Source organism: Chenopodium album, chromosome 22 (genome assembly GCF_948465745.1).
Source record: "Chenopodium album chromosome 22, dcCheAlbu1.1, whole genome shotgun sequence".
Lineage (NCBI taxonomy): Eukaryota > Viridiplantae > Streptophyta > Magnoliopsida > Caryophyllales > Amaranthaceae > Chenopodium > Chenopodium album.
Window position 1 is genome coordinate 22,120,930 of NC_137855.1, and position 7,461 is coordinate 22,128,390.

The window sequence follows — 7,461 nt, forward strand, 5'->3', positions numbered from 1 at the left end:
ATAATTGAGTCAAATCAAAGTCAAACACATTCAAACAAAGCTTTTTGAGTCAAATGAAAGTCAAATGCATTTAACAAAGTTTTTTGACTTAAATGAAAGTCAAACACATTCAAACAAAGCTTTTTGAATCAAATGAAAGTCAAATGCATTCAATAAAGATAATTGATTCAAATGAAAGTCAAACACATTCAAACAATGCTTTTTGAATCAAATGAAAGTCAAATGCATTCAACAAATATAATTGAGTCAAATGAAAGTTAAACACATTCATATAAATCTTTTTGAATCAAATGAATGTCAAACACATTTAAACAAAGCTTTTTAAACCAAATGAAAGTCAAATGCATTCAACAAAGATAATTGAGTCAAATGAAAGATAAACACATTAAAACAAAGCTTTTTGAGTAAAATGAAAGTCAAATGCATTCAATAAAGCTTTTTGACTCAAATGAAAGTCAAACACATTCAAACAAAGCTTTTTCAATCGAATGAAAGTCAAATGCATTCATAAAATATAATTGAGTCAAAAGAAAATTAAACACATTCTTACAAAGCTTTTTGAATCAAATGAAAGTCAAATGCATTCAACAAAGATAATTGAGTCAAATGAAAGTCAAAAACATTAAAACAAAGCTGTTTGAATCAAATGAAAGTCAAATGCATTAAACAAAGATAATTGAGTCAAATGAAAGTCAAACACATTAAAACAAAGCTTTTATAATAAAATGAAAGTAAAATGTATTCAATAAAGATAATTGAGTCAAATGAAAGTCTAACACATTCATAAAAATCTTTTTGAATCTAATGAAAGTCAAATGCATTCAATAAAGATAATTTAGCCAAATGAAAGTCAAACACATTCAAACAAAGCTTTTTTAATCAAATGAAAGTCAAATACATTCAACAAAGCTAATTTAGTTAAATGAAAGTCAAACATATTTTAACAAAGCTTTTTGAATCAAATGAAAGTCAAATGCATTCAACAAAGTTAATTGTGTTAAATGAAAATCAAAAACACATTTTTTCAAAGCTTCTAAAATCAAATGAAAGTAAAATGCATTCTACAAAGCTAATTAAGTCAAATGAAAGTCAAACACATTCAAACAAAGTTTTTTGAATTAAATGAAAGTGAAATACAATTAACAAAGATAATTGAGTCAAATAAAAGTCAAACACATTCAAACAAAGCTTTTTGAATCAATTGAAAATCAAATGCATTCACTAAAGTTAATTGTTTCAAATGAAAGTCAAACACATTCAAACAAAGCTGTTTGAATCAAATGAAAGTCAAATGCATTCAACAAAGATTATTGAGTCAGATGAAAGTTAAACACATTCAAAAAAAGCTTTCAGAATCAAATGAAAGTCAAATGCATTCAGCAAAGACAATTGAGTCAAATGAAAGTCTAACATATTCAAACAAAGCTTTTTGAATCAAGTGAAAGTCAAATGCATTCAACAAAGCTTTTTGACTCAAATGAAAGTCAAACATAATCATACAAAGCTTTTTGAATCAAATGAAAGTCAAATGCATTTAACAAAGCTAATTTAGTTAAACGAAAGTCAAATACATTCTTACAAACCTTCTTGAATCAAATGAAAGTAAAATGCATTCAACAAAGCTAATTGAGTCAAATGAAAGTCAAACACATTCAAACAAAGTTTTTTGAATTAAATGAAAGTGAAATACAATTAACAAAGCTAATTGAGTCAAATGAAAGTCAAACACATTCATGTAAAATTTTTTGAATCAAATGAAAGTCAAATGCATTCAACAAAGATAATTGAGTCAAATGAAAGTCATACACGTTCAAACAAAGCTTTTTCAATCAAATGAAACTCAAATGCATTCAACAAAGCTTTTTGACTCAAATGAAAGTCAAACACATTCAAACAAAGCTTTTTGGATAAAATGAAAGTCAAATGCATTTAATAAATATAATTGAGTCAAATGAAAGTTAAACACATTCATACAAAGCTTTTTGAATCAAATGAAAGTCAAATGCATTCAACAAAGCTAATTAAGTCAAATGAAAGTAAAACACATTCAAACAAGGCTTTTTTAAATTAAATGAAAGTCAAATGCAGTCACCAAAGATAATTGTTTCAAATGAAAGTCAAACACATTCAAACAAAGTTGTTTGAATCAAATGAAATTCAAATGCATTCAACTAAGGTAATTGAGTCAAATGAAAGTTAAACACATTTAAACAAAGCTTTTTAAATCAAATGAAAATCAAATGCATTCAACAAAGCTAACTGAATAAAATGAAAGTCAAACACATTCATACAAAGCTTTTTGAATCAAATGAAAGTCTAACGCATTCAACAAAGATAAGTGAGTAAAATGAGAGTCAAACACATTCAAACAAAGCTTTTTAACTCAAATGAAAGTCAAATGCACTTAACAAAGCTTTTTGAGTCAAATGAAAATCAAACACATTCATACAAAGCTTTTTGAATCAAATGAAAGTCAATTACATTCAACAAAGCAAATTGAGGCAAATGAAAGTCAAACACATTCTTACAAAGCTTCTTGAATCAAATGAAAGTAAAACGTATTCACCAAAGCTAATTGAGTCAAATGAAAGTCAAACACATTCAAAGAAAGCTTTTAATATCAAATGAAAGTCAAATGTATTCAATAAAGATAATTGAAACAAATGAATGTCAAACACATTCATACAAAACTTTTTTAATCAACTAAAAGTCAAATGCATTCAATAAAGCTAATTATATCAATTGAAAGTCAAACACAATCAAACAAAGCTTTTTAAATCAAATGAAAGTCAAGTGCATTCAAGAAATATAATTGAGTGAAATGAAAGTCAATCACATTCAGACAAAGCTTTTTGAATCAAATGAAAGTCAAATGCATAAATGCATTCAACAAAGATAATTGAGTCAAATGAAAGTCAAACACATTCAAACAAAGATTTTTGAATCAAATGAAAGTCAAATGCATTCAAAAAAGTTAATTGAGTCAAATGAAAGTCAAACACATTCAAACAATACGTTTTGAATCAAATGAAAGTAAAATGCATTCAACAAAGCTAATTGAGTCAAATTAAAGTTAAACACATTTAAACAAAGCTTTTTGAATCAAATCAAAGCCAAAGACATTCAAACATAGCTTTTTGAATTAAATGAAAGTGAAATGCAATTAACAAAGCTAATTCAGTCAAATAAAAGTCAAACACATTCATACAAGGCTAATTGAGTAAAATGAAAGTCAAATGCATTCTACAAAGCTAATTGAGTCAAATGAAAGTCAAACACATTCAAACAATGCTTTTTGAATCAAATGAAAGTCTAATGCATTCAACAAAGCTAATTGAGTCAATGAAAGTCAAACACATTCAAAAAAAAGCTTTTAAAATCAAATGAAAGTATAATGCATTCAACAAAGATAATTGAGTTTAATGAAAGTCAAACAAGTTCAAACAATAATTTTTTTATTAAATGAAAGTCAAATGCATTCAACAAAGATAATTGAGTCAAATGAAAGTCAAACACATTCATACAAAGCTTTTTTATTTAAATGAATGTCAAACACATTCAACACAGCTTTTTAAATTAAATGAAAGTGAAATGCAATTCACAAAGCTAATTGAGTCAAATGAAAGTCAAACACATTCAAACAAAGCTTTTTTAGTCAAATGAAAGTCAAATGCATTCAACACAGATAGTTGAGTCAAATGAAAGTTAAACACATTCAAACAAAGTTTTTTTGAATCAAATGAAAGTCAAATGCATTCATCAAAACTTTTTGACTCAAATGAAAGTCAAACACATTCAAACAAAGCTTTTTGAATCAAATGAATGTAAAAAGAATTCAAACAAAAATTTTTGAATTAAATGAAATAAAATGCAATTAACAAAGCTAATTGAGTCAAACTCAAGTCAAACTCATTCATACAAAACTAATTGAGTCAAATGAAATTCAAATGCATTATGAGAAGCTAATTGAGTCAAATTAAAGTCAAACACATTCATACAAAGCTTTTCGAATCAAATGAAAGTCAAATGCATTGAACAAAGCTAATTATGTCAAATGAAAGTCAAACACATTCAAACAAAGCTTTTTGAATCAAATGAAAGTAAAATGCGTTCAACAAAGCTAACTGAGTCAAATGAAAGTCAAACACATTCAAACAACACTTTTTGAAAAAAATGAAAGTCAAATGCATTCAGCACAGCTAATTGAGTCAAATGAAAGTTAAACACATTCAAACAAAGCTTTTTGAATCAAATGAAAGTCAAACACAATCAAACAAAGCTTTTTGAATTCAATGAAAGTGAAATGCAATTAACAAAGCTAATTGAGTCAAATGAAAGTCAATCACATTCATACAAAGCTAATTGATTCAAATGAAAGTCAAATGCATTATACAAAGCTAATTAAGTCAAATGAAAGTCAAACACATTCAAACAAAGCTTTTTGAATCAAATGAATGTCAAATGCATTCAACAAAGCTAATTGAGTCTAATGAAAGTCAAACACATTCAAACAAAGTTTTTTGTATCAAATGAAAGTAAAATGCATTCAACAAAAGCTAATGGAGTCAAACGAAAGTCAAACACATTCAAACAATTGTTTTTGAATCAAATGAAAGTCAAATGCATTCAATAAAGATAATTAAGTCAAATGAAAGTCAAACGCATTCAATAGAAAGCTTTTTGAATCAAATGAAAGTCAAATGCATTCATGATGAGTGACATTTATGGCACTCATTTGGTTCCTTTTTGGATGATTTCTATTTCATGTTATCTCTATTTTCTTTAGTTTTCCTTAGTTTTATTCTTGTTTTCTTCATTTTATGCTTTTTGTAGTTAGTTTCTCTCTTTCATGCTTTTTCTAGTTTACTTGTTATTTTTCTCTTTTACTTGCTTTTTATCTTTTATTTGTAGGTGGTAATTGATTGTACAAGAATTCCCGAGTTTTCTCTCTTTGAGCTTTCATTGTTTTCATGCCTAGAGATGGTGCAGGAAGCTTTAAGTCAAGGGTGGATCCAAAAGGCAAGCTTCAAGGCTTTGTATATGCCTTCATCATGGCTTATACTTTTCAAGAAATTCAAGAAAGTTTCTGCCTACTTTGTCCTCCATCATCATCATCTAGGACGCGTGCACCGCTTGAGCTAGGACGAAGAGAAGAAGGGGGAAAGACCCAGATATGTGCGGGCTCACCAAGGTGTTGTGCGGCCGCACATTGGTCGGGTGCGGGCACACACCTGGTGCGTGCGGGCGCACCAATCTGGGTGTGCCCCGTGCGCACCATTCTCCCTCCTCCGAGCGCCCGCAACTACGAGGGTCTATTTTTGGGCGTCAATACCGACCTCCTCTTTGTATATATAGTTATTTCTACCTATTTTTAGGAAGAAGTTTTTAGATTGATTTTGGGGATAGTTAGTTTTGAGAGAATTTTAGAGAGAGAAACTCAAGAACTTTAGAGAGAGAAACTCATGATTTTTGGTGATTGCTCAAGAATTCCTCATTGTATTTGATCTTTAGATCAAAGTTTTGTAAGGATCTTCTTCTTGATTTCAATACAAGTTTGATTCTAGTTGATTTCATTTGTTTTTCATGTTATTGATGATTGATTGTAGTTTAATTGAATTTTAATTGATTTTTGATTGATTGTTGGTTTAATCTTTGATTTCAATTATGTTGATGATGAAATTGATGATTGTTGTAGTTTTGATCTTGATTCCTATGGCTAGTGAGTAGTTTTCTAGCTAGGGAAATGGTGAAGCATGTTTGAATAATGGATTGGAGTAATTTGGGGATAATTGATGGAGTTGATGATATGATTAAATTTGGTTGATAATTCATGTGCATGTGTGTGATTAATTGAGGTTTGGCCATCTTTGATTATTGCACTAGATTGCATTGTGAGCTTGCTACGATACGGACCATTGATTAGTAACTTGCAATTTCACGATTGAGGTGCTTTGTGACGTTCCCTAGGTAGTGTTTAGTGTAGTTGACGCTAGTTAGACCTCTAGGTGAACCATCTTGGTATGCTCTTTTGGATACATGATGATCTTCCTTCATATCACTTGACTTAGTCGGTTTAATCTCCCAAATTGCCATTTTCCATTACAAATACATGTGGATCCATTGCCCTAGTGTCTTTAGATTGATTTCATATAAGTTCTTGCATCATTTAGCTCTAGCTCTAGTTTCCTTCATAAACCCCTTTTACTTGACTTCGAAATAGCTTGACTTAGGCATTGTGCATTCGACCTCCATTCCTTTGGGTTCGACCTTGACTTACTACTACACTAAATAGGGGTTTGTTAAGTTACAAATTTTGTTTCATTGGGTAGGGTGGTAGCCCAACGACCTACCGTTCTCCTTCCCATCAAAATGGCGCCGTTGCCGGGGAATGGTGCTTTGAGTGCATCTTGTTGTTGAGTCTATTTCATTTCATTTGCAAAATACAAAAAGATTTTACACTTTAGGCTACACTTGTAGCCGTGCTACTTATATTTTCTTTGAGTTTTGTATGCATAGGTCCCGAGATCGCTCATTTGTTCCCTTTGATCCGGAGATTGAAAGAACTCTCTCAAGGAGGAGAGTAGCAAACAAGACTTTGGATTATAGTTCCTCAAGCGAAGAAGAGATTGAACAAGAGCAAGTCATGGGAGAACAACTAAGAGTTTCCTTGAAAGAATTAGGAGTACCCGGTGCATATAGGTTCGAGAGCGGCATAGCTCCACCTACAACACCGGCAAACGACTTTGAAATTCGGCCGGCAATGATCACCCTAATTGAGAGGAGACAATATAGTGGGGCAAAGAACGAGAGCCCATTGAACCATCTTAAGGAGTTCGAAAAATATTGCAACACGATCAAGATTAATGGAGTGTCTCAAGAATTCATCCGCCTTAAGTTGTTCCCTTTCTCCCTCATAGGAAGGTCTTTGGAATGGCTAGACAAAGAGGTGAAGCCCAATTCATTGAGAACTTGGGATGATGTCACTAAAGCTTTCTTGTCCCGTTTCTATCCTCAAAAGAAAACGGCGGAGGCAAGGGCTTTAATTCAAGGATTCAAGCAAAAGCCAAATGAGAGTCTTTATGAGGCATGGGAGAGATTCAAGGAGTACCAAAGAGAATGTCCTCACCACGGAATTCCAACATATCAATTGATCCAAATCTTCTATGGTGGTTTGAGTCCTCAAGGCAAAGCATACCTTGATGGAGGGGCCGGTGGTCCAATCATGAACAAAACCGAAGAAGAAGTTGTGGACATAATAGAGGATGTGGTGACTTACTATAGAGATTGGCAAGATGGGGAAAGAGATTCTTTAAGCAAGCAATCTTCGTTGTACTCGGTGGACCATCTTAATGCCATCAACAATCTTTCCTTTCAATTGACAAACTTGGGAAAGGAGATGACGGCGATCAAGGCCAAGTTGGAGAGTGTTTCTTACTCTTCCCAAGCTCCAAATCTTCCCTC

The 7,461-nt window shown here is 31.3% G+C and overlaps 1 non-coding gene across 1 annotated transcript; it reads right to left on the minus strand.

Annotated features, from left to right (window-relative positions):
- Positions 1-7,028: 7,028 nt before the first annotated feature.
- Positions 7,029-7,134, minus strand: LOC145606352 (small nucleolar RNA R71). Its single transcript, XR_014105252.1, has one exon. It is a non-coding gene; the product is annotated as a small nucleolar RNA R71 (small nucleolar RNA).
- Positions 7,135-7,461: the final 327 nt, after the last annotated feature.